A 27,589-nucleotide genomic window follows, 5' to 3' on the forward strand; every position below is an offset into this window, starting at 1 on the left:
AAATAAAAAGAGTTTTTATAGCTAAGACTTCAAAGTGAGTCATGAAGTCATTCCAGTGGTTATACTTATGCAGATCTAAGATAGATTTCACTAACAGCCACAGTTATCAAAACTTTAAACAAGAGAGCCCTTGAGGACTCTAGGGATGTCTGGACACCAGAGAAAAGGCACATAGCCTCATGAAATCAATACCCCCTCAGTGGACCTTATTTGAGAATATGTGTTAATCTATTCTCCCAATACAATCTACTCATTTATAATTCCCCTAATCTTGCTACTTCTACTTTTATTTGAACCTATAATTCCCAAAATACCCATTAAAAATCTCTCTCAGAGCTTAAATCATGTGGATTTTTCATATGCCAGCTAAGCCCTGAATCCCAGAAGAGTAGTGATCAACTCCTATTCTCTAATTCTTCTGGCTAGCCCTGGACAACCACCAAAATGATGATGGTGGACAGCTCCCATCACACAAAAAAGGTAGTATCTACATAAAACAATTCCTTCCAGCTGCCCAAGATATCTAAGTCCCTTCTCAGCCTCAAGCAGTCAGAGTGGACATTCCCAAGTCTCTCAATATTGAAGAGTGAACAAATATAAAGGAGGAGTGTAACCATCGACCAAAGAGATTTATTTTTATTGTAATTACTATCTCATGTTAATGGAAGAACTTGTAATATTGATATGAAAAACTGGTTGCCAGGAGTTCATTAGGGAAGTGGAGGGATAAACAGGTGATAAATTGGACATATTTGTGTTTGTGTTATTTTTCGGTATGATATTATAATGAAGGACACATGACAGCATACATTTGTAAAGGTCTATGCAAATGCACAGCACGTAGTATAATCCACAATGTAAATTATAGCCTTGGCTCATAGCAATGCTTCAATATTGGTTCATCAAGTATAGCAAATGTAATTTAAGATGTTAATAGTAGCAAACTGTATGTGTGAATGTGTGGGTGTTTTATATAGGAATTCCCTATATATTTGGTATAATTTTTCTGTAAATGTAAATCTAAAAGTTCTGTAAAAACAAAGTTTATTATTACAGGAAAAGCTCCTATAATTCAATAGAAGCAAAACTTACCTGAATAAATTTGAATAGACTACTCCAAGACACTTACTACTCAGAATGTCAAATGCCAAAGAAAAAGAAAATTCTAAGAAGAGCAAGGGGGAAGTAAGCCATCACATACAAATGATGCCCAGTAAAACTTAGTGAAAATTTCTCACCAGAAATCATGAAAGCAAGAAGACAGTGGTGTGATATAATTAGGATACAGAAAGAAAAATTTCCAGCCAAGGATGATTTATCCCACATATTGTCTTTCAAATATGAAAGTGAATTTGAAATAGTCACAAATAAACATAAATAAAGAGAATTCATTTAATAGAATCCATTTTTGCAGATAGTATTAAAGGGAGACTTACAGCCTGAAAGAAAAAGGAGAGAGAGGCTTGGAGGAGAGTATAGAAGGCAAGACTATCAGAAAGGATAACAAAAAGAGTGTAAAAAGACAGACAAAAATAAGACATGGCATATGAAAAATCAATTAATAAAATGGTGGAAGTAAATATGTATTTGCAGTGATGTCATTGAATGTGAATGGATTAAACTCCACAATCAAAAATATAGACTGACAGAATGGATTACAACAAAAATCAAGCCATCCATATGCTGTTTACAAGAGTCTCACTTTAGATCCAAGGATACAAATTGACTGAAAATGAAAATTTGGGAAAAGCTATTCCATGCAAACTGTAACCAAAGAAAGTAGGGGCATCTATACTAATAGTGGACAGAATAGACTTTAAATGAAAAATATATGAGATGAGAAAGGCCTCTATTTATATATAAAAGGCACAATCCACCAAGAAGAAGTAGCAATAATAAATATGTATACACCTAATCAGGGTGCCCACAAAGTACATGAGGCAAATTCTGGCAAAACTGAAGAGACAAAGAAATATCTTGCAATAATAGTTGAAGACTTCATTAACCACTCACATATTATATAGAACAACTAGACAGATCAACAAGGAAACATGGAACTTGAACAATATGATAAATGAGCTAGACCTAACATATACAGAATGGTACATCTCAAATTAGTGGGTTATACATTCTTCTCAAGTGCTCGTGGATCTTTTCCCAGCATAGACCACATTTTGGGTAACAAAGAAGGTCTCAATAAATATAAAAAGATTGAAATTATACAAGGCACCTTCACAAAGCATAAGGGAATGGAACTGGAACTCAATAATACATGGGAAATAGGGAAATTTGCAAATGTGTAGAGGCTAAACGATCAGTGGATTAAAGAAGAAATTGTAAGAGAAATGAATAAATATCTTGAAATGAATGAAAATGAGAACACAATGTATCAAAATGTATGGATTACAGTAAAGGCAGTGATGTGAGGGAAATTTATAGCCCTTTAATTCTTATATTAAAAAAAAAAAAAAAGCTTAAACAAAGACATGACTCAACACCAGCACCAGGAGGAACTAGAAAAAGAAATGCAAACCAACCCCAAATCAAGCAGAAAGAAAAAAACAAAGATTACAGCAGAAATAAATGAAATTGAAAACAAAAAGAAATAAAGGAAGAAAAACAAACATAAAAAGCTGGTTCTTTGAGAAGATCAATTAAATTAACAAACAACTAGTTAGACTAACAAAGAAAAAAGGAGAGTAGATGCAAATAAAATGAGAAATGAGTGGGGGGAATGTTATGAATGAATGACCCCAGAGGAATAAAAAAGTATCACAAGAGGGTTTTATGAGAAACTGTATGCCAACAAATTAGATAACATAGATGAAATGGACAAATTCCTAGAAACACACAAACAAGCTACATAGACTCTAAAATAAATACAAGGACTCCAACTAATCACATTTAAAGATATTGAATCAGTCAACAAAAAATTCCCAACAGAGAAGTGTCTGGGATGGATGCCTTCACAGGTGAATTCCACCAAAGTTTTTGAGAAGAATTAATACCAATCCTGCTTAAACTGTTCCAAAATATTGAAGAGGAGGGAAAATTACTCAACACATTTTATGAAGACAACATCACTCTTAATACCAAAGCCAGATAAAAATAATCCAAGAAAGAAAATTTACAGACCAATCTCTCTAATGAACATAGATGCAAAAGTTCTCCACAAAACACTTACAAATAGAATCCAACAGCATACTAAGAAACTTATATACCACAATTAGGTAGGCCTTACTACTGATATGTAAGGGTGGTTCAACACAAGAAAATCAATTAGTGTAAGACACCACACTAACATATTGAAGGAAAGAAATCACATGATCATCTCTATTGATGCAGAAAATGCATTTGACAGGAAATGGACTTGGCCCAGTGGTTAGGGCGTCCGTCTACCACATGGGAGGTCCACGGTTCAAACCCCGGGCCTCCTTGACCCATGTGGAGCTGGCCCATGCGCAGTGCTGATGCGCGCAAGGAGTGCCGTGCCACACAGGGGTGTCCCCCATGTAGGGAAGCCCCACGTGCAAGGAGTGCACCCATAAGGAGAGCTGCCCAGTGCGAAAGAAAGTGCAGCCTGCCCAGGAATGGCGCCGCCCACACTTCCCGTGCCTGACGACAACAGAAGTGGACAAAGAAACAAGACACAGCAAAAAGACACAGAGAACAGACAACTGGAGGAGGGGAGGGAAATTAAATAAAAAATAAATCTTTAAAAAAAAAAGAAAATGCATTTGACAAAAGTCAGCCTTTTTTGGTAAAAACACTTCAAAAGATAGAAATAGAAGAAAATTTCTTCAATATGATAAAAAGGCATATATGAAAAACTCACACCCGATATCATTCTTAATGTGGAAAGGTTGAAACTTTTCCCTCTATGATCACAACAAGATAAGGATAAACACTGTCACCAACTCTTATTCCACAATGTACTGAACATTCTAGATAGAGTAATTACACAAGTAAAAAAAGAATAAAAGGCATCCAAATAAGAAAAGAGGAAATAAAATTCTCACTGTTTATGGATGACATGATCCAATATTTAGAAAATTCTATAATATCTATGACAGAGCTACCTGAGCTAATAAGTGAGTTTAACAAAGTGGCATGATACAAGATCAATATACAAAAAATAAGTGATGATTCTGTACACGAGTATTGCACAATCTGAGGAAATCAGGGGGAAAATTCCACATAAAAGAGCAGCAAAATTTATCAAATACTTAGGAATTAATTTAACCAAAATTTTCCAGGTCCCACTTTCAGAAAACTACAAAACACTGCTAAAAAGAAATAAAAGAAGATCTAAACAAATGGAAAGACATTCTGTGTTCATGGATTGGAAGACTAAATATTGTGAAGCTGTCAAACCTACCCAAACTAATTTATAGATTAAATGAAATATCAATCAAAATTCCAACAGGGAAACGGACTTGGCTCATTGGTTAGGGCATCCGTCTACCACATGGGAGGTCCGCGGTTCAAACCCTGGGCCTCCTTGACCCGTGTGGAGCTGGTCCACGCACAGTGCTGATGCGCGCAAGGAGTGCCATGCCACGCAGGGGTGTCCCCCACGTAGGGGAGCCCCACGCACAAGGAGTGCGCCCCGTAAGGAGAGCCGCCCAGTGCGAAACAAAGTGCAGCCTGCCCAGGAATGGCGCCGCACACACGGAGAGCTGACGCAACAAAAAGAGACACAGTTTCCCGTGCCGCTGACAACAACAGAAGCAGACAAAGAAACAAGACACAGCAAATAGACACAGAGAACAGACAACTGGGGGGGGGGTGGGGAGAGAGAAATAAATAAATAAATCTTTTTTAAAAATTCCAACAATCTACAGAAATAGAAAAGACTAATACAAAATTTATTTGGAAGGAAACAGTACCTGAATAGGTTTTTTTTTTTTTTAAAAAAAAAGCATCCTAAAAAAGAAGAATGATGTGTGAGGACTGTCACTGCCTGAACTTGAAGAGAATTGCAATGCTACAGTGATCAAAACAGCATGGTATTGGCATAAAAATAGAAACAATGATCAGTGAAATAGACTTGAGAGTCCAGAAATAGACACTAACCTCAATGGTCAACTGGATTTTGACAAATCTACCAAGTCCACATTACTGGGACAAAAGAGTCTCTTCACAAATGGTACTGGGAGAACTGGATACCATAACCAAAAGAATAAAATAGGACCCCTATCACACTCCCTATAAAGAATCAACTCAACAGGGATGAGAGACTGAACTATAAAAGCCAAGACAATAAAACTACTAGAAGAAAATAAAAGGTAACACCTTCAAGATATTGTAGTAGGTGGTGGTTTCTTAGATCTTACACCCAAAGCATGAGCAACAAAAGAAAAAAATTCATAAAAGGAATCTCCACAAAATGAAACACTTCTGCACTTCAAAGTACTTAATCAAAAGGGTGAAAAAACAGCCAAGTCAAAGGGAGAAAATATTTGGAAATCACATATCCAATAAGGATTTAAAACCTATGATATATAGTGAGATGCCACAATTAACAATAAAAAGACAAATGGCCCAATTTAAAAATGGGCAAACAAATTGAATAGACATTTGTCCAAAGAAAAAATACAAATAGTGAAAAAATCTATAAAAAATGTTCAAGATCACTAGCAATTAAGGAAATGCAAATCAAAGCTACAATGAAATATCATTTCACATCTATTAGAATAGTCACTATTAAAATGATGTAAAAGCACACGTATTGGAGAATATGTAGAGACTGGAATACTTATTCACTGTTGGTGGAAATGTGGAATGGTATGGCCACTGTGGAAATCTGTTTGGTGGTTCCCAAGGAAATTGAATATAGATCTGCCATATGACACAACAAGACAACTACTAGCTATGTGCCCAGAAGACATGAGAGCAGTGGCACAAACAGATATCTGCACATCACTGTTCATAGCAGCATTATTCACAATTGCCAAAAGATGAAAGAAATCCAGTGTCTATTAACAGATGAATGGATAAACAAATTGTGATGTAAATACATATGGTAAAATATTATGCAGCTATTAGGAGAAATGAAGTTATGAAGCATGTGATAAAATACATGAATCTGGAGGACATTATATTGGGTGAAGAAAGCCAGACACAAAAGGACAAATTTTATATGATTGTGGTATTATGAATTAAATTGTGTAAACTCATGAAGTTATTAGAATATAGGTCACCAGAAAATAGAATGCTGAGAATGGAACGTTGAGGGTTAATCTGTGCAGAATTAATAAAATGTTCATAAATCTTTGAAAATGAATAAAAATAATAAAAGCACATCATATTCTTTTTAACTATCAGTGCTAATATATGGGTAGGATGGTGATTGAAAGGTAAAGTCTAAAGACATATATTATTAGAATAGCTAAAACTACAACATTTGACTGTGTAGAATAATGAATCCTCATGTAAAATATGAGTATTGGTATTAAATAATATTGAAATATGACTGTTTTTCTTTGAAACTGAAAAAATGTACATTGATGTTATGACATTTTAATATCAGGAAAAAATACAACCAAAGAAAACTATGGACAATAGTGTTTAGTAATACATTGAAAATCTTCCTTTAAGAATAAAAATAAAGGAAATATACTAAGTGAAAGAAACTAGACAAAACATATTACATATTGTTTGACTCCATCTATACCAAAGTATATACAAAAAATTAGAAACGGACTAGCAGATATGCAAAGCAAGTGAAGCATAGGAAGACTGAGAGGTGATTATTTAGGAACAGAGTTTTTTCTTAGTTTTTTTGTTTCATTATTATTATCAGAAAAATGAAAATTCCCAATAATGAATGAAGGATATACAACTATGTGATTATACCAAATAACATTGATTGTACACTTTGGATGGATTGTATGTTTTTATAATATGTATCATTAAAATTGAATTGTTAAAAATAATTTTTAATTAAAAAAGGCTAAAAGCATAAGCAACCCCAAAATTGGGTTTGAATAAGCACTTCACAGAGGAAGATATATGAATTATCCAATAAGCTCATGAAAAAGTGTGCAAAATTACTAGAAATGAGCAAAATGCATATTAAAAGCATCATGAGATCATCATGAGCTTTACTCAGTCACTGTGCTTGCCTTTACAGGGTGCACATAGTCTAAGATATGTCTTCATTGTGGTAAAGCAGGAATGCAGCACATGCAGATAAAAACAGCAGAATGGGAAAGTCATATTCAGTGGTTTCAAACTATATTTTCACAGAGACCATCTACATTAGAATCTGTTAAATCAACTATAAAATGGTAGTAAAATATCAGTATTTCTTCCATATGTTTATGAAATATTTACTTACTATAAAATAAATTAAGTAAATATGAGAAATGATGGACTACTTCTTAAGGGATAAAATTTTAAAACCTCCTAGAAGGACATGAAAGAAGATCTAAAGAAAACATCTACCATGTCCATTGACAGAAAGCCTACGTCAAAAATAGTTTAATTTGTTCCAAATTAATCTATAAATTGAATAAATTCCAACCAAATCTCACCAGGATGTTTCAAAATGAAAATCTGGAAAGTAATTTTCTAATCCATATGGAAGACCTCAACTTCAGGCCATGCCAAAAAAACACAAAAACTCGTACCAGATTTAACATACCATTCTAAAAAATAAATAGACAATTAGGTAAGATATATTAAATGTTTTCAGACATTGGACAAAACTGTAAGCCCAGGAAAGGAAATCAATGCAAAGAGTGTTATTACTGCCCTGGCTTTCAACCCGGTAGCACACTCAAGAATGTGCCATAGGAAGAGGAAATGATAGAATAGTCCATTGGTCTCACTCAGTGAAGGACACTGACATCAGTGTTTGCAGAGGTTGAGACAACTGGAAAATTCATGTAAGATCACCAGAAAGGATGGAAGTTCATAGAAAATTATCTCAAAATGTAAAAAGGATTGCCTTTAGACCATAACATATAATGAAACTCTTTAAGACTGTGCAAAGTAGTACCAGGTACTTGTAAGAAGGAAAATTCTCAGTTACATACTACTGAGAGAAATTTCAGTTCTGACCAAAGAGGTCTCACTGAACACCCAGATTATTCATTAGAAACCTCAGAAGGGAAACAATTTAGTATTAGGAATAAACTATGCCTAGAATGAAAGTACTCTGGATCTGTTGGGATTTTGATTGGTATTGCATTGAATTTATAAATCAATTTGGGTAGAACTGACATCTTTACAATTTTCTGTTGCCCAATTCATGAATGAACACAGAACATCCCTCCATTTGTTTAGGTCAACTTTGATTTCTTTTAGCAATGTTTTGTAGTTTTCTGAATACAAATCCTTCATATTGCTGGTGAAACTAGTCCCTAGATATTTGAGTTTTTTGTTTGCTATTGTTAATGGAATTTTATTCTTGATTTCCTCCTTAGCTTGATCATCACTACTGTGTAGAAATGCTTATAGATTTTAGCATGTTGATTTTGTATCCTGTCAATTTGCTGGACTCTAAATGAGTAGCTTTGTTGTAGATATTTCAGGATTTTCTCAATATAGACTCATGTCATCTGCATACAGTGAGTGATTTACTTACTCTTTTCCAATTTGGATGCCTTTTATTTTTTGTTCTTGTCTAATTGTTTTAGCTAGAACTTCTGGCACAATGATGAATACCAGTGGTGACAGTGGACATCCTTGTTTTGTTGCTGATCATATAGGAAAAGTTTTCCCTATCTCCCTATTGAGTACAATGTTGACTGTGGGATTTTCACATATTACTTTCTTTCTATTCCTATCTTCTGAAGTGTTTTTATGAAGAAAGAATGCTGGATTTTGTCAAATGCCTTTTCTGCATAAATCAAGATGATCATGTGGTTTTTCTTTCCTTTAGTTCATTAATGTGGTACATTACTTTAATACCCTTCCACACCAGGAATAAAACTCACATGATCATGATGCATACTTGTTTTCCTATGCTGTTGGATTTGATTCACTAGTATTTTCTTGAGAATTTTCCATCTATTTCATTAGAGAGATTGGTCTGTAATTTTCTTTTCTTGTAATAACTTTATCTGTCTTTGGTATTAGGGTGATGTAAGCTTAGAAAACGTGTTGGGTTATTTCCCCCCCTCTTCAATGTTTTGGAAGAGTTTAAATTGGATTGGTATTCATTCTACTCAAAAGGCTTATCAGAACTCACCTGTGGACCCATCTGGTCCTGGAATTTTTGTTGGAAGATTTTTGATGACTGATTTGATCTCATTGCTTGTGATTGGTTTTGTTGGTCTTCTGTTTCTTCTATGGTCAGTGTACCTTGTTTGTGTCTTTCTAGGACCATCCATTTCATAACAGAACATTCTGGTGTAAAATCCTGTGGAATGGATGTGGCTCAAGCTATTGAGCTCTTGCTTCCGACATGGGAGGTTCCCATTTTGGTTCCCAGGGCCTCATTAAGAAAAAACAACAAAAGCAAAACAAGCAAACAAACTAAAAAACAAACTCAAAGAGCTGGTGTGGCTCAGTGTTTGAGCACCAGCTTCCCACATATGAGTTCTGGGTTCAACCCCTGTTCCCTCTACCTAAAAAAGGAAAAGTCCTATGCCTCTGCTTTCACCATGACCCAATATAGAGGTGCCAGGTAGATGCCAAGATGTAGAATATGCCAGCACCAATATAAAAATAGCCTAAAAGCAGCTGGGCTTCCCTTTCAAAGGTGGGTGATTTTAGGGGTAGTAATTTGTCCTGTACCAGGGCAGCAATCCAGTATTAGACTCTGGCCAATATACTACCTAAGAATGTGACCTGCTGGGCATGGCCTTTTATGTTGTTGGAATTTAAGGCCCAGTTATATTGTCGAAGCCCAGTTAGCAACACATGCAATCTGTGAGCTGTTTGTTCCTTGCACTGGTCCACCAACATGATGTCAACAATACAATGGAACATTGTCTATCTTTGACCAATGGTGGCTTACTCACATACTATCCAACCCATTGGAGGCAGATAGTGGGTGAGTTCATATACTCATTTGGCAGTATAATGAAGACATATTGTAGACCTCACCATTGGAAAGCCACTTGATCCTGGTCCTCTTCTCAGAGTGGAATGGCAAAAAAAGGCTTTCCCCAGGTCAAAAATTGCAGACAAAACAACAGGGAAGGACATAATAATTTCCAGGAGATTCACAAATCTTGGAGCACAGATACAAAAGGGGTAATTTGTGCATTCAAGTACTGGTAAGGTATATTTTGCCACCATGCTCAACATGCCTTTTCCACTGGCTGGAACCAGACCATTATAGGCAGAGTTGTTGGAGCTGAGCACAGCCACAGGTAGAAGTTCTGTTAAGAGATCTGTAAGGTAATTTCCTCCATCAAAAAGTCAGAATTGCTGTTATTGGACAATGCAAAAAAGTGGGAGCACTGAGAATGTATGGTCCCTTCCTCCCCCAGCTATGATAGCTAGAATTTTTTGGGATGGTTGGTATACAGTTTTATTTACTGCTTGGGTGTGCAGTGGTGCCCAATCTATGTGCATTGAGATTCCATACATTTTAAGCATAATTTCATATTCTCTATCAGCATCCCATTGCCTGGTAAATTATCATATAGATTCTGACTTTATGAGTGATTTTAGGAGGTACCAGGGATTGGATGCAGTCCTCATACATGGGAAGCAGGTGCTCAAGCACTGAACTATATCTGCTCCCCAATGAGAGTTGGTGTTTTTGTTTGTTTGTTTTATTTTATTTTGCTTTTAGGAGATTCTGGGGATTGAATCCATTACCTCATAAATAGGAAGAAGACACTGAACCACTTGAACTATATCTGTTCCCTTCTATGTGTGCTTTGTTTATAATTCTTTCATAGCAGTGAGATCACAGTATTTGCTCTTTGAGTACAGCTTATTTCACTCAAGATATCTTTGCATTATCCATGTTGTTATATGTATCAGAACTTCATTCCATTTTAATCTTAAAAAAGATTTCATTGTATATACATAATCATATTTTATTTATCCATTTACTGGTTGATACACATGGGTTACTTCCATCTTTTGGCCACTGTGAATAATGCTCCTCTGAACATCAATGTGCAAATATTTGTTTGAGTCACTGCTTTTAATTATTCGGGGTATATACCTAGTAGTTGGATTACCAGGCCATATGATAGCTGTGTAATTACCTTTCTGAGATATTGACAAACTGGCTTCCACATGGGCTGCACCATTTTTCATTGCCAACAGCAATGAATGAAAGTTACTCCTTCCACACATTCTCTCCAAACTTATTTTCTTTTTCTTTTTTAGTAGCAGCCATGCCAGGAGGTGTGAAATGGCATCACATTGTAGCTTTTTTAACAAAACAATTTTATTAATATATATTAGTAAAGCATAAATCCACCAAAAGTTTTTAATCAATAGTATTTGGCATAGTGACATAGTTGTGTATTCATCACTTAAATCATTTTAAAGAATATTCATTATTCCAATAAAAACAAAAAATAAACAAAAACTCATCACTTCTCAGTCTCTTTATGCTTTCTCTGCAATACATAGCTGCTATTCTGTTTTAGTCTCTCTAGTTTATTTGAATTTATATTTTGTAAAAACAATCTTATATATTCAATATCACTCATATTCATGTTTTACATGAGGTTTACCTATGTTATACAGCCCCATGTTACGTTTTTAAGCTTTCCTTCCAGTAATATATGTTACCTTAGACTTACCCTCTTAATCACTGTCATACCCATAAAATAGTTAAAAACACTATGATGTATTTAACCATTTCTCTTCATTTCCAAATATTTACAAACATTTTTCCTAATTTTGCACGGGTTAACCATCAGGTTTCAATCCTCTCCCTCATTCTATTTTCTGGTGACCTATATTCTAAATATTAATTCCGTGTGTTTGCACAATATATTTAGTTCATAATAGTGCAATCATAGAGTATTTGTCCTTCTGGGTCTGGCTTGCTTCTCTCAACATAATGTCCCCCAGGTTCATCCATGTTGCTATGTACTTCACAACTTAATTTCCTCCTACCATTGCACTATAGTCCATCATGTGTATACACCACAATTTTTAATCTGTCAGTTGATGGAAACCTGGGTTGTTTCCAAATTTCAGCAGTTGTGTGTAACTGTTATGAACTTCAGTGTGCAGATGATTGTTCATGTCACTGCTCTCATTTCTTCTGAGTATATACCTAGTAATGGTATTTCTGTGTCACATTACAAGTCTATAATCAACTTCCTGTGGAATGGCCAGTTTTCCAAAGTGACTGTACCACTCTACCTACCTATCAACAGTGAATAAGCACTCTTATCTCTCCATATCCACTTCAACACAATTTTTTTTTTTACTTTTTAATAGTGTCCAGTCTAATAGTTGTGAAATAATATCACATTATAGTTTTGATTTGCATTTCGCTCATGGTTAATTATGTTAACCATTTTTCTCATGCTTTCTGGCCCTTTCTTTCATATAATTTTTTATTATCTTTTTTAAAGATACATACATCACACAAAATGTTACAATAACAAATATGAGGTTCCCATATATCCTACTCCCCACATGCCCACTCCTCCCACATTGACAACTTCTTTCATCAACGTGGTATATTCATTGCATTTGATGAGTACATTTTGGAGCATTGTTACACAGCATGGATATAGTTTATGTTGTAGTTTACACTCTCTCCCTGTCCATTCAGTGGATAATGGCAGTACATAGAACATCCTGCCTCTGTCCCCACAATATCATTCAGGACAAGGCCAAGTTCCCAAAATGTCCCCACGTCACACCTCTTTTTTCCCTCTCCCTGCCTTTAGCAACTCCCATGGCCATAGTCAGCACATCAGTGATATAATTTCTTCCCTTGCTAGGGTCACAATTATTCTATAGTAGAATGCCAGTCCACTCTATTCCATATTTTATTCCTCCATCCTGAGGACCCTGGGATGGTGATGTACACTCCACCTCTAAATCAAGAGGGGGCTTAGGTCCCACATAGCTGATGGGCAGAATTCTCCCAGTTGTAGCTGTAGACTTTCTTGGTTTCCTAGTGTGGTGGTTGACCACCTTCACCTCCCTGTTAGGTGACCTGGGTCAGTTCAACAAACCAGAGAGTAGGTATTACAACTCTCCTGAGGTTCAGGGTCCAGCTGACACATAGACAGTCCAGAGATTCAAGTATCCTGAGCATACACCAGCCCCAGCACCAACCACAAATTCAGCAAAAGTGACAGAAGAGACATGCATAGAGAAGTCACATCTTAGTTCAACTTCATCACACTCAGGAACACAAATTTTGAAGTAGGGCCTACTGGCAAGGCATCAAACTTCAGAGCCATCTGTCATGACCATAGGACCTGGATGTCTCCATAGCCATCAGGAGCACCATTACAAGGGGTTGTATCTACTTTGGCTGTTTCTGAGATCCTGCTGAGATGTTGGTAAGCACGAACCCTCTGATGACCCCCTGACTCATTTTGATGTCTCTTAGTCATATAAACTCATTTGCCTTTCTGGCCATTTCTACATCTTCTTTGGAGAGGTATGTTCAAGCCTTGATCCATTTATAATGATGTTTTTGCCTTGTTGTTAAGTGGGAGGATTTCTTTTATATATCATATCATATCATATCATATCATATCATATCATATCATATCATATCATATCATATCATATCATATATCATATCAATCATAATTTATCCTTTATCAGATGTGTTGTTCCAAATATTTTCTCCCATATGTTGATTGTCTTTTATCTCTCATGATAAAGTCCTTGAAAATAAGATTTAAAATTTTTGATTATATCTCATTATCTCTATTTTCCTTTGTTGCTTGTGCTTTGGGTATAAAGTCTAAGGAACTCTTGACTAGGATGAGGGCCTAAAGGTATTTCCCTAAATTTTCTTCTAGAAATTTGATAGTTTTAGCTAAGGTGTGAAAGGGTACCTCATTGTAGTTTTGATTAGCACTTCCATTTTAGCTAGAGATGTTGAATATACTTTCATTTGACTTTGGTCATTTGTATTTCCAATTTGGAAAAATATCTATTCAAGTATTCTGCCCAGTTTTTAATTAGATTGCTTGATTTGTAATCATTAAGTTGTATGATCTCTCTATATAACATAGAAAGCAAACCCTTACCAAAAATGAGGTTACTAAATATTTTCTCCCATTGAGTAGGCTGCCTTTTCACCTTCTTGACAAAGGCCTTTGAAGCACAAAACTGTTTTAATTTTGAGGAGGTCCCATTTAATTTTTATTTTGTTGCTTGTGCTTTGAGTATAAGTTTAAGAAACCACCACCTATCACCAGATAATTTCTATATTTTATTCTAGGAGTTTTATTATTCTAGCTCTTATATTTGACAATTTTGAGTTAATTTTTGTATAAGGTGTGAGATACAGGTCTTTCATTCATTCTTTTGCATATGGATATCCAGTTCTCCCAGTACCATTTGTTGAATAGACTGTTCTACCCAAGCTGAGTGGGTTTAACTGTCTTGTTAAAAACCAATTGACTATAGATGTGACTTTATTTCTGAACACTCAATTCAGTTCCACTCATCTATATGTCTGTTTTCTTTCATTTCCAGTAACACATTAATAATATATTCTTAAGTTTTCACTGAACATAAACTTAGTATCTGAATTTCTAATAGTCTCTTCAGAGCCATCTAAGACTTTTCTCTCAAGTGCCTTACAACTCTTGCAGCCCCTAAGTATTAAACAATTTCAAAGCATTTTCTACATGTTTAGGTATTTGTAACAGCAGCACCCCTTTCTGGTAACAAGATAGGTCTTGGTTTACCATATTGTTATGAAAAAATACAACAAAATGGATTGAATTAAACAATGAGAACTTATATGTCATAATTTCAGAGGCTAGAAGCTTGCTATTAGTAGGGTCAGTAGAACTTATTTTCTAATGTAACATTTTTTTATGATCTATGTATCTTTAAAAAAAGACAATTTAATAAAAAAAATAAAATTACAGAGAACTTATCAAGATTAACTCCTGGTGTTTTATGGAATTTGAAAATGGTGAGCCTGGGCATTTAGCTGAAGAAATTTCCAAAGTAAACCTGGAGAATGCAACTTGGCTTCTGCTTGCAGCTTATAGCAAAATGATAGGTGACAGAGATATGTTGAGGACTGAACTGTTGGGTAAAAGAAAACAGATACTGATTCTGGAAATTCCAAACCTCTGGAAATCAAGACCCCAGGCGAAAGTGTCCCATTGAAGGACTTAACTAAACTTGGATCCTGTATATCACGATTGAAGATGCAGTTGTCTCAGAAAGATGATGGCTTGGACCCCTGCTTCCTGCATTCTAAACCAACAAATTTTTTGAGAGAGCTGTGTGCACAAAACCACTGTCAGCCTGGAATAAAAAGGACATGGAAAGGAGAGATTGAAGGAGACACACCAAGAGGAAAGCCATGGAAGGTGAGATCTGGAATTAAGATATCACATTGGGCCAAAAGAGGAGCCCCACCCCTTGTGTACAGAAAGGGTGCATTTGCCCTAGCAGTTGAAAAGGGTAGATGGTATCACTCGATGTTTGGGGAGAGTTTTGCTGCCCCAGGGTACAGAGAGGGTACAGCATATTCCACAAGGATTAGGGCAGTTAAGGTCAGCACCCCACAGATCTGAGAGGGGTTGACCTGTCCCCCATAGTTTACTGAAGGCCTCATTGCTCTGAGAGGTTTGAGCCTATATGCCAAAGGTTAGAGAAGGTCAGGTGGTCAAATTGTTGGTCTGAGAGGGTTGAGCCCATATGCCAAAGATTAGAGAGAATATTGTCTTCACATCATTATACTAGCGGGGTTATGACTAACCCAAAGATTGGGGAAGGTGTGGCAATCATGCCAATGTTCTTTGAGAGTGAGGTCTGGAGCTTGGTTGACACCCAGATGCTTGATGAGGGTGGAACCAAGATAATGGTCATTGGGCAAGCCTGTGGAAATGGTGGGTTTTGATAAGGTACCAAGGAGAAGAAACTGTCATCTTAAGAATTACTCTCAAACTTTGAAATCAAATGAAGAATGCCCTGCTGGTTTAGTGAACTGTAGAGGACCTGTGACTCATGTTTCCCTCCCAATTTCTCCTTATTGTAATGAAAATGTGTGTCTTTTCCCTGTCCATTTATGGATTGGACATAGATCAATTCTTTTGTAATTTCAGAGGTCTACATCAAGGTGGTTTTCTTTAAATTGATTGTGATGGCTTTAAATTGATTGTGGGGAAGTGGATTTGGCTCAGTGGATAGGGTGTCCATCTACCACAGGTCCACAGTTCAAACCCTGGGCCTCCTTGACCTGTGTGCAGCTGGCCCATGCACAGTGCTAATGCGCACAAAGAGTGCCGTGCCATGAAGGGGTGTCCCCAACATAGGGGAGCCCCACACGCAAGGAGTGCACCCTATAAGAAGAGCCACCCAGCATGAAAGAAATTTCAGCCTGCCCAGGAATGGTGTCACACACACAGAGAGCTGACGCAGCAAGATGACTGAACAAAAAGAAACAGATTCCCATGCCACTGACAACAACAGAAGCAGACAAAAAGAAGAACACACAGCAAATGGACACAGAGAACAGACAACCAGGGTGGGGGAGAAGGGGAGAGAAGTAAATAAAATAAATCTTAAAAAAAATAAATTGATTGTGATATGATCTAGCACTTTCATTTTACTGATTTAAGTTTTTTTTTTTTAATATTGTAATGTCTTTTTGGAATTCAGAGGGTGGAGTGTAGCATTTTGATATAGTTTTGGATCCAAAAAATAGATATTGGATTATGTTTGTAAACTGTTCTGTACCTGGGCATGATTAAATTATGGCTTTCGTTGGGCCATGTCAGTAGTGCATTGAGTCCCCACCACTTGGTGGTTGGGACTCACAGATAAAAGGCATGGCAAAGACAGAGTTGAAAGGTATTTAATGTTGGAGTTTTGATGTTGGAGTCTGATGCTGAAGTCTTAAGTTGGAGCCCTGGGAAGTAAGCACACAGAGGAAAGAGAAGCAAGACCCTGGAAAGAGAGGAACCCAGGAAGCCTGAACTCTCACAGACATTGGCTGCCACCTTGCTCCAGTATGTGAAAATAGACATTGGTGAGAGAAGTAACTTATGCTTTATGGTCTGGTATCTGTAATCTCCTACCCCAAATAAATACCCTTTATAAAAGCCAACAGGATTCTGGTATTTTGCATCAGAAATCCCTTAGGCTGACTAATACACGTGGGTTATTTCCAACTATTGACAATCATCTCTAATGCCATTATGAACATCATTGAATGATTGTATGTTCATGTTATTGCTCTCAATTCTTCTGAGTATATACCCAGTCATGGCATTGCTGGGTCACATGGAAAATCTATATCCAACTTCTTCGGAAACTGCCAAATAGTCCTCCACAGTGGCCATACCATTCCATATTCCACCATTAATGAATAAGTGTCCCTATTTCTCCACATTCTCTCCAACACTTGTAGTTCTCTTTCTTTTTCTACAGTACCCTTCTAATAATTGTGAAATGATACCTCATTGTAGTGCTGATTTGAATTTCCCTAATTGCGAGTGAAGGACATTTTTTTCATGTATTTTTTTTTGCCATTTGTATTTCTTCTTTGGATAGATGTCTATTCAAGTCTTTTGCCCTTTTATTAATTAAGTCATTTGTCTTTTTATTGTTGAATTGTAGTGTCTCCCTATATTTCATGCATATTTAATCCTTATTGGATATGTGATTTACAAATTTTCTCCCACTTCATCAGCTCTTTTTTCATCCTTTCAACAAAGTTGCTTGAGGTGCAAAATTGTTGAATTTTGAGGTGGTCCCATTTATCTATTTTTGTTGTTGTTGCTTGTGCTTTTAGTGTAAGATCTCAGAAACCATAACCTACCATATATTCTTTAAGATGTGTCCCTACCTTTTCTTCTAGTAGTTCAATGGTCCTGTCTTTTACATTTAGGTCTTTGATACATTTTGAATTGTTGTATAAGGATTCTTTATCATTTTTTATCAGACTATTCTCACACTTCCCTGGATGCCACAATATTATTCTGGCCTCAGGACATTAAAGATAGTTTGTTGTAGACATTTCCTGCCTGTTTTATAGTCATTGTTGCTGTGGAAGGACTGAAGACAGGATCTCCTTCTCTGCCATCATCACAGATGCCTCAAATTTGTTTTTATTTCTAGCTCCCCACCTCCCATTCTAATAGTCTTTTGAATTATGACTGGCCACACATAACCACAAGAAAAGTCTGGATGGCCTAATTGTGAGTAACACTTGTTCCAGATGAGAACAGATATAAAATCCATGAGCCAGGGGAGCATATGCTGGGCAGTTGAAGCCCCAACCTCACAGATCTGTGGATGAAACAAGCTAGTCATTTCCCTGGATTGCATCAAGGTATTCTCGAATCCTATTTATTGCTCTGTTTCCTCCAGAGAATGAAGACAGAATGACCATGATACACCATCTGCAGGTCATTACTTCTACCCAGGCTTGTAGGGCAGGAGCAAAACTTCATGTTATCTCAAAAGCCATCAGCCATGTTTTGTTCAAGTCACCCCTGTAAAAAAAAAAAGGTATGCAAGGACAATAAGAATAATGGTAAAAAAATCAACCCATTCCATTCCATCCATCCCAAAGCACTCTGCTTGCAGCCCCAAAGTCAGTGTAGCAAGTTACTCTATCGTACATCATGAGTGCACAATCTCAGGCACAAGAAACACTTTTAATGAACACTATATTACTTAACACAAGTTCAAAAAAGCAGGGAGAAATAGTCCATCATAGCTAGTGTCTCAGGGAGGCCAATTGCTTGATCCATGGTTGTAGATGTTGCTCTGCATGGTCACTTATCATCAGAGAGGAGGGACTCTGTGATGTTTTAATGTTGACTATTTATATATCCCAGCAGGAAGGACAATCAGTCTTATTACTTCAGTGCTTACTTCACAATCTGGAAATTTGCACACTTAAGAACACTGAAAAAAGGCCTTATAATAAATCATGGACACTTGCTTTGTTACCAGGAGGTCTAATTAAAAGCAAGTAAAGATAGTCATTGTTCCACTCAAGGATGTGAAGAAATTAAAAAGAGTATTATCACTAATAAAGGATGGGGTGTTTACATAGATCTCCTTTCCTTTGTGGAGATGAAGTGAACTTCAGTCTTAGACCTGAAGAATGAGAAGGAGGCAGCCATCCAAAGTGCTAAGGAAAGAACATTCCTTGAAGCAGTCACAGGAAGGGCAAAAACCTAGAAGGGTGAAAGCAATTCTCCATTTCAAGGAACAGAACAAAGAGTTGGAAAAAACTGGTCAGGGATTGTGTTGGTTTGAGATTACTTTGTGAATCCTAAAAAAAAGAAGATAATGTTTGTAAACTAATCTGTCCCTCTGGGTGTGATGCCCTTCAAATGTATTAAATTCAGTGAGGGACCTCTGATTAAGTTTTCTTGATAAAATCAACTCAGGGTTTCTAATTGGGCTACTACATCAGTAAGAAATGACTCAGTTTGAGTCTCTGCCACCTTGGTGGACTGATATAAATGGACACTCAAGAAGATGCATGGGAAGAGAGAGCTCTGTCATTTTTGATCCTGGGGCCCTGGTGAGAGATGATCCATTTGCCTAATAGTTTGCAAATGACTGTGGGATGAGAACAGGTCAGCTGAGAATGATATAGAGATAAATGAGCCCCATGGCAGGAAAGAGAGGAAGCTCTGAGACACAAGCCCTAAACCAGTCTGCTTCTGAGAGGGAGCCCAGGGGGAAAGTCTGAGCCTTCACACAGATCAGCAACTATCTTGCTTCAACACATGGCAACTGACTTTGGTGAAAAAGCAACTCTGAGCTGGAGTCTTTAGGGCCTTGTTATGTTAAATTTTTACCCCCAAATAATACCCTTTAAAAAGCCAACAGATTTCTTTGCATTGGCACCCCTTTGGCACATGAATATAGGGATGGAATTGGATAGTTAGGCAGAAAGCTGATCATATGGGAGTTTGTTGGGACGGCATATGTTTGGATTTTATTTTCAGAAGCTCTTTATGGAGAAGGGAGCAGGGGAATAATATGGTGTGGAGGGAGCAGGGCAGAAGCAGCAGGATGAGCAAGGCATATTTCTGGGCAATTGATCCCCTATTTGTATTTCACCTACTATGGTAGGGAATACACAACTTAGTAAGAATGTTTCTACCCAAATTACTGAATCCATTAAAAAAATGGGTTTTAAAGAAATGTACCAATTGATGGACCAGAGACTAAAATAAGAAATTATTGCTACCCTACTGCATTTCTCCTTGACTTTTCGTATTGCCCCAACAAGCCTGCTCAGTCCCCTCCGAAGTCTCACTCTTTTCTTTGTCTTCCCCTTAGAACATAAGTTTGCTATCCCCTCTCTTTACAGCTAATCCAACACTAAGATAATAGCTTCCCTGAAGGCACCCACCACTCTATGCCCTAATCTCTCACTCTCTAAGTGTTATCATTCATAGACAAGTCTCAAGATATTATTTGGCATGATTTACTGATTTCAAGTTCAACTAATGATAATCTTGTCACACTTCAGCCAACTACTCCACTGAAACTAAGATTACCATTTATATTCAAGTTATCAATTACAATGGACACATTCCTTTCTTTATTATTCTTAATATTTTCTCCCCGATTTCTCATCATTGCTTATATGTTTGATTATATTCTTCCCTTCCACCACCTTGGCTTCCATACCCGTATCATTCTTTTGGGTTTCCCTCCTACCCCTCACTTTCTTCCTTTTCAGAGTACTCTTCTTCCCTTTAGCACTTTCATGTTGATGCTCCCCAAGGTACAATCTCCTGTCCAATTCCCCACCACTCTACATCCTTTCTCTGAGTGAGCCCATCCAAACTATGGCTTCAATTCTATCAATATGCAAGTAAACCTCAACTCTTCACATCAACTCCACAACACTCTCCTAAGTCCCACAGCTGAATTTCCAATTGGACTCTCATGGTTACCTCAAATTAAAACTCTTCCTGTAATATTCTGCCCCCTTTTCCCTGTCAGCATGAATGTAACCATCAGTGCTCAAAGTCAGAAGCTAGATGGTTTCCTTGACACCTCCTGCTTTCATTCTCTGATGAGACAAAGCTGTGTCAATTCTACTTCTTAAATATGTTTTCTAAATTTGACTCCTTCTCCCTATTCCTCTTGACATAGAATTAGCCCACATCGTCATCATTTATATACTGAATCTTTGTCACAAAATTCCCACTAATTCCCCTGCCTCTTGCATGGACTCTCCCCAAATCATCCTCAATACTTCTGCTTTCTGTTTAGATAGTTATAAAATGAAAATTATGTAGTATAAAATGCTTTTCTAAATTCTTTCTATAGTTTATGTAGTCTGCACAATAAAGTTAAAATTCATCAACATTATATACCAGAAATATCATGACCTGACTACAATTCACATTTCCTGGCTCACCATACACCAACTCACAGCTCTATTACACTAGAGATCAGCATATTCCAAACAGGTTCTGAGTGAAATTTCTCAAGTTTTTAATAAAATTCTGGTCAAATAATTTTAAATGTGCAAAAGTAGGGAAATGGATTTAAACACAGTAATGGGCATTGAGAGTATCCAAGAAAGGAACAGAGAAGGTAAAGTTTGAGTACTGAACTCTTGTTTTTCACTGAAAAACCACTAACCTCTCTAGGACTTCAATTTGAAAAAAATGCTACTGAAGGCATTTGGAACAAGTTATAACAATTCCTAGAATATTGTGTGGTTCTTTGCACTTGCATCTTTGCCAGGAGTGCCATCTATTCATTCATTTACTCCTTTGTTTTTTTTTCATTCAGAAGTACTCATTGACTATCAACTGTATTAAAACAGTATAGTTTGGACATTCAAAGAGAGAACATACTCTATACAAGCCAAATTAGTAAACATAAGGTTAAAATAATCATGCTAAATTCAGTGAACATATCAGCATAAAGTAGGAGAAATTGAGTTGGGGTAGATCAAGGGACAGTAAATTTGACCCCCTCTTCCTTAAAGGATTACTTCTGAGATAGTTGTCTGAATTTTACTTCAGGTATTTTGAAACTTAGATGCTAATTTATATTATATAAATATATGCTTTTAATTGTTACATTTTTTGGTTTATTGATTCTTTTGTTATGATGAAATTTCCCTCTTTGTCTCTAGTAATATTTCTTCTTGTAACATCTATTTTGTCTAATATTAATATAACCACTCCTGATCTTGAATGGTTAATATTTGAATGTTAGGTATTTTTTCTACCATTTATTTTCACCCTATTTGTGTTTTTGAATCTAAGGTGGGTGGTTAATATTTGAATGTTAGGTATTTTTTCTACCATTTATTTTCACCCTATTTGTGTTTTTGAATCTAAGATAGGTCTCTTAGACATAGTTCCAGTACATAGTTGGATCTTACAATTTCTTCCAGTCTGACAATCTCTAACTTTGATTGGACTGTATACACTATTCACATTTAATGAAATTATTGCCATGTCTGGATTTATATATCCCACATTGTCAGTTATTTTCTGTCTCCTCTCTTGTTTATTCTTTTCCTCTTGACTGTCTCCATTGTGTAAGTGAATTTTTAGTGTGCCATTTAAAATCGATTTCTTTACTTTTAACTTCTCCTTTAGTTATTATTTAGGGAACCATATATCTTATTTTGCTCACATCTTGATTTTGGACTGCAAGTTTCTGAAATTGTGAGGCAATAGTTTTTGTTATTTAAGCCAACCACTGTGTGGTATCTGCCTTTGGAGATTTGCCAATCAGGACAGCATATTTGTTAGCATATTTGTTATATTCTCTTATAAATGTTTTATCTTTGATTGTCTTTTATTTCACTTTCATTTTGCTAGATATAGAATTCATGTTTGGCAGTGCTTTTGTTAAAATGCTTTGACCATGTAATTACACTGCTTTGTGGCCTCCATCCATTAATTTTATTGATACTCCATTTTATGTAATGAGTCCTTTTTCTCCTGTTGCTTTCAAGAGTTTCTCCTTGTATTTGATTTTCTTTATAATGTGTAGATCTCTTTGTATTCATCTGACTATGATTATTTGAGCTTCCTGGTTAGGTATTTCTTTTTATCATTAAATCTGGGAAATTTTTGGTCTTTATTTCTTCAAATATTTTCTGCCCCTTTCCATTCCTTCTGACAGTTCTTACACATAGAACTTGGTATATTTGTTGTTGTCCCACAGATGTCTGAATTTCAATTAATTTTTCCTCAGTAATTTTTATGGGGATCTTAAGATGGGTTGTATTTATAAGTTGATGATTCTTCTGCTGACACTTTGAATCAGCTGTTGAGTTCCTCTATAGAACTTTAAAAATATTTTTATTATGCATGTGAACTTACAAAACAATCATGAACATGTGTGGAATTTCCATACAACAGCCTTCCACCAACATGCTAAAATGTTTTGGAATATTTGTTACAGATTATGAGATAATATCATCAGACTATTACCACTAACTGTGGTCTATAGTGTACATTTGGTATATTCTCCCCTATAATCCCCTATTATTAACACAGTACATCTTTGACATTGATGCAAGAATATTACATTATTGCTGCAAATCACAGTCCATAGTTTACATTAAATGTATTTTCCACATTTTTTACCACCTTGCTATAGTGGTGTGTACTATTCTAGTTCATAAAATTACATTCTTGCATTTGTATTATTAAACACAATTCTCATGAACCTCTGGGTTAACTATGTTATTCAGCCCCTAAATTATTCTCTAGCTTTCTTTCAATTGATATTTACATCCCTATACCAACCTTTTCAGCCAAAATCCCACTTATAGATCAGATACATTAATTCTACTCACTGTAATATGTTACCATCAACTCTATTTCTACACATTTACAATAAATTTAATTAAAACGTCCACATATATTGAATAGCAGGTCACCTTCAAAATCTTCCTCTTACATCCTAATAACCTAGGTTGTAACTCCATGTATTTCTTCACATTTAGTTCATTTTAGTGAGACCATAAGGTATTTGTCCTTTTGTGTCTAGCTTATTTCACTTAACATAATGTTTCAAGGGTTATTCATGTTTTCATAAGTGCCCCAGTTTCATGTCTTCTTAAAGCAGCATAGTGTTCCATGATATGTATATATCAATTTTTTTATCCATTCATTGGTTGAAGGACACCTGGTTTGTTTCCATCTTTGGCAATTGTGAATAACACTACTGTACCAGTTTGTCATAGATATGAATTCCAAAAATAGGTATTGGATTATGTATATAAACTGGTCTGAACCTCGGCATGATTAAATTATGATTAAGGTTTAAATGGACCATGTCAATAGGGCATTGAGTCCCACCCCTTGGTGGGTGGGGATGCATAGATAAAAGGCAAGGAAAAGGACAGAGTTGAGGGTTTCTGATGTTGGAGCTTTGATGTTGGAATTTGATGCTGAAGTCTTAAGCTGGAGCCCCAAGAAGTCCCAGAGAAGCAAGCTCTGGGAAGAGAGGAACTGAGTCAGGAGAAGAGCTCAGCGGAATAGTGATGGCTCCTTAGACATGGCAGAAACACCAAGGAGAGAGACAGAGCTGTTCACCTGATAGTCTACAGCTGACCTTGTAGAGAGAGGCAGAGCCTAGAGTCTCAGAGTCTACAGCTGACCTTGTGGAAAAAACAGAGATGCTAAACCCAGAGTAACCCAGGAAACCTGAATCCTCACAGACATCAGCAGCCCTCTTGCTCCAACATGTGGAGATAAACTGTGGTGAGGGTAGTAACTTATGCTTTATAACCTGGTAACTGTAAGTTCCTACCTCAAATTAATACCCTTTATAAAAACTAGCAGGCTTCTGGTATTTTGCATCAGCACCCCTTTGGCTGACTAATACAGAAGGTTTAACAATTATGAATATATATGCACCTAACAGCAGAGCCAAAAAATACTGACAGATTTGAAGGGAGAAATTGATGGTTCTACATTAATAGTAGGTCACTTTAACACACCCACTCTCAAAACTGGATAGAACATCTAGTGAGAAGATAAATAAGGAAATACAGGACTTGACTTCACAGACATATATAGAACACTGTACCCAACAAGTACACAATATGCATTCTTTTCAAATGCACATGGACCATTCTCCAGGATAGAATATATGTTGGATCACAAAAATAGTCTCAATAAATTAAAAATTATTGAAATCATACCATGTATATTCTCCAACCAGAATGGAATGCATCCAGAAATAAAAAAGAGGGACAATGGAGAAATTCACAAATATGTGGAAATTTCACAATCTAATCTTCAATAACCAATGAGATAAAGAGAAATCAGAAGCATAATTAGAAAATATCTTGAGGTTAATAAAAAGGAAATTATAACATAAGAAACTTTATGGGACACAATGAAGGCAATGCTGAGTGGGAAATTTATAGTTCTAAATACTCACATTAAAACTGAAGAAAGATTCAAATCAGAGACCTAACTTTAAGCCTGTAAGAAGGAGAAAAAGAAGAACAAACTACGGGAAACGGACTTTGGCCCAGTGGTTAGGGCGTCCGTCTACCATATGGGAGGTCCGGGGTTCAAACCCTGGGCCTCCTTGACCCGTGTGGAGCTGGCCATGCGCAGCGCTGATGTGTGCAAGGAGTGCAGTGCCACACAAGGGGGAGCCCCACGCGCAAGGAGTGTGCCCCTGAGGAAAGCCGCCCAGCGTGAAAAGAAAGAGCAGCCTGCCCAGGAATGGCGCCGCCCACACTTCCCGTGCCACTGACAACAAGAAGAACAAACTAAACCCAAATCATGTAAAAGGAAGGACATAAAAATCAGAGCAGAGATAAATGAAATAGAAAAACCAAGAATAACAGAATCAAAACCAGGGAAGCAAATGTGGCTCAAGGAATTGGGCTCCTGTCTACCATATATCAGGTCCTGAGTTCAATTCCTGGGGCCTCCTGGTGACAGCGAGCTGGCCCACATTGTGAGCTGGCCCAAGTGCAAGCTGACCCATGTGGAGTCAACCCACATGGAGAGCTAGCCTACATGGACAGCTGGCCTCTGCAGAACCTGGCATAACAAGACGATGCAACAGAGGAGACACAGGAGGTACAATGGGAGATGCAGCAAACCAGGGAGCTGAGGTGGTTCAAGTGATTGAGTGCTCCTCTCCCATATCAAAGGTCTGGGATCAGTGCCCATGGCCTCCTAAAAGAGAAGATGAGAAGACAAGCAGACATAGAGAGTGCACCACGAACGGTCACAGAGAGCAAACAGTGAACATAAAAACACAATGCGAGAGAGGAATAAATTAAAAAAAATAAATCTTAAAAAAAACCACAAAACCAAAAGTTTGCTCCATGTAAAGATCTTAAAATCAACAAACATTTAGCTAGACTGTCAAAGAAGAAAAGAGAGAGAATACAAATAATGAAAATCAGAAAGAGGGGACTTTGCTACCGTCCCCAACAAAATTAAAAAATGATTATAAGCTGATACAATGATAAGATATATGCCAATAACTTAGATAACCTAGATGAAATAGAAAAATTCTTAGAGAAAAGCAAACTACCTATACTGACTCAAGAAATAAATCATAAGAATGGGATTGAATACATTAAAAAAAGACTCCCAACAGAGAAAGTCCCAGGTCCACATGACTTCAAAGGAGAATTTTAGCAAACATTCTAAGAAAACTTAACTCCAATTCTTCTTAAACTCTTCCAAAAAATGGAAGTGGAGGCAAAGCTCCCTAATACATACTAAGAGGCCAAAACCACCCTCATACCAAAGTCATGGTATAAGGGTGGCATGCTACATAAAAGCAAAATAACAGAAAAATTCCTTTTCTGAATATAGTTGCAAATATTCTCAACAAATAAACTAGCAAACATCATCCAATAGAACACTAAATGGATTGTAAACTATGATAAAGTGGTATTCATCTCTGATATGAATATTTGGCTCAATATAAGAAAATCAGTTAACGGTAATACACATTACACTTCAGCATCAAACTCCAACATCAAAACTCCAACATCAGAAACCTTCAACTCTGTTCTTTGTCATACCTTTTATCTGTGCCCTAATCATAACTCAATCATGCCCAGGTACAGATCAGATTATAAGCATAATCCAATATTTCTTTTTGGAATTCATCAATAATATTAAACTGCTACATCAGACTAAGTTTCAATTTCACAAGAACAAGGTTCTTAAGTACAGCCATCAATATCTAGGGTCTGGTGTAATGGTCTGTACTCCTTCACTAGGCACTGCCCATGTACTTGGGGGATTCTTGCTGCTCTATTAAGGAATGTAGCAGGAACTCCCAGGATAAGATTTCAATATTCTTTTGGTTATTGTGTGGGTCTCCACCCACCAAGACAATGCCCCATGACCAGTTGTACATATTCATTTGCCATAGAGGCATGCTCTATGTGAAACCCTCCCAACGCATCCCCCATTACAAAAACCCCATATCAGTGATCCTTCCCTGCTACAATTGTGAAACTTCTGCAATACAAACTTCC

The sequence above is a fragment of the Dasypus novemcinctus genome, chromosome 14 (assembly GCF_030445035.2).
Source record: "Dasypus novemcinctus isolate mDasNov1 chromosome 14, mDasNov1.1.hap2, whole genome shotgun sequence".
In the NCBI taxonomy this organism is placed as follows: Eukaryota; Metazoa; Chordata; class Mammalia; order Cingulata; family Dasypodidae; genus Dasypus; species Dasypus novemcinctus.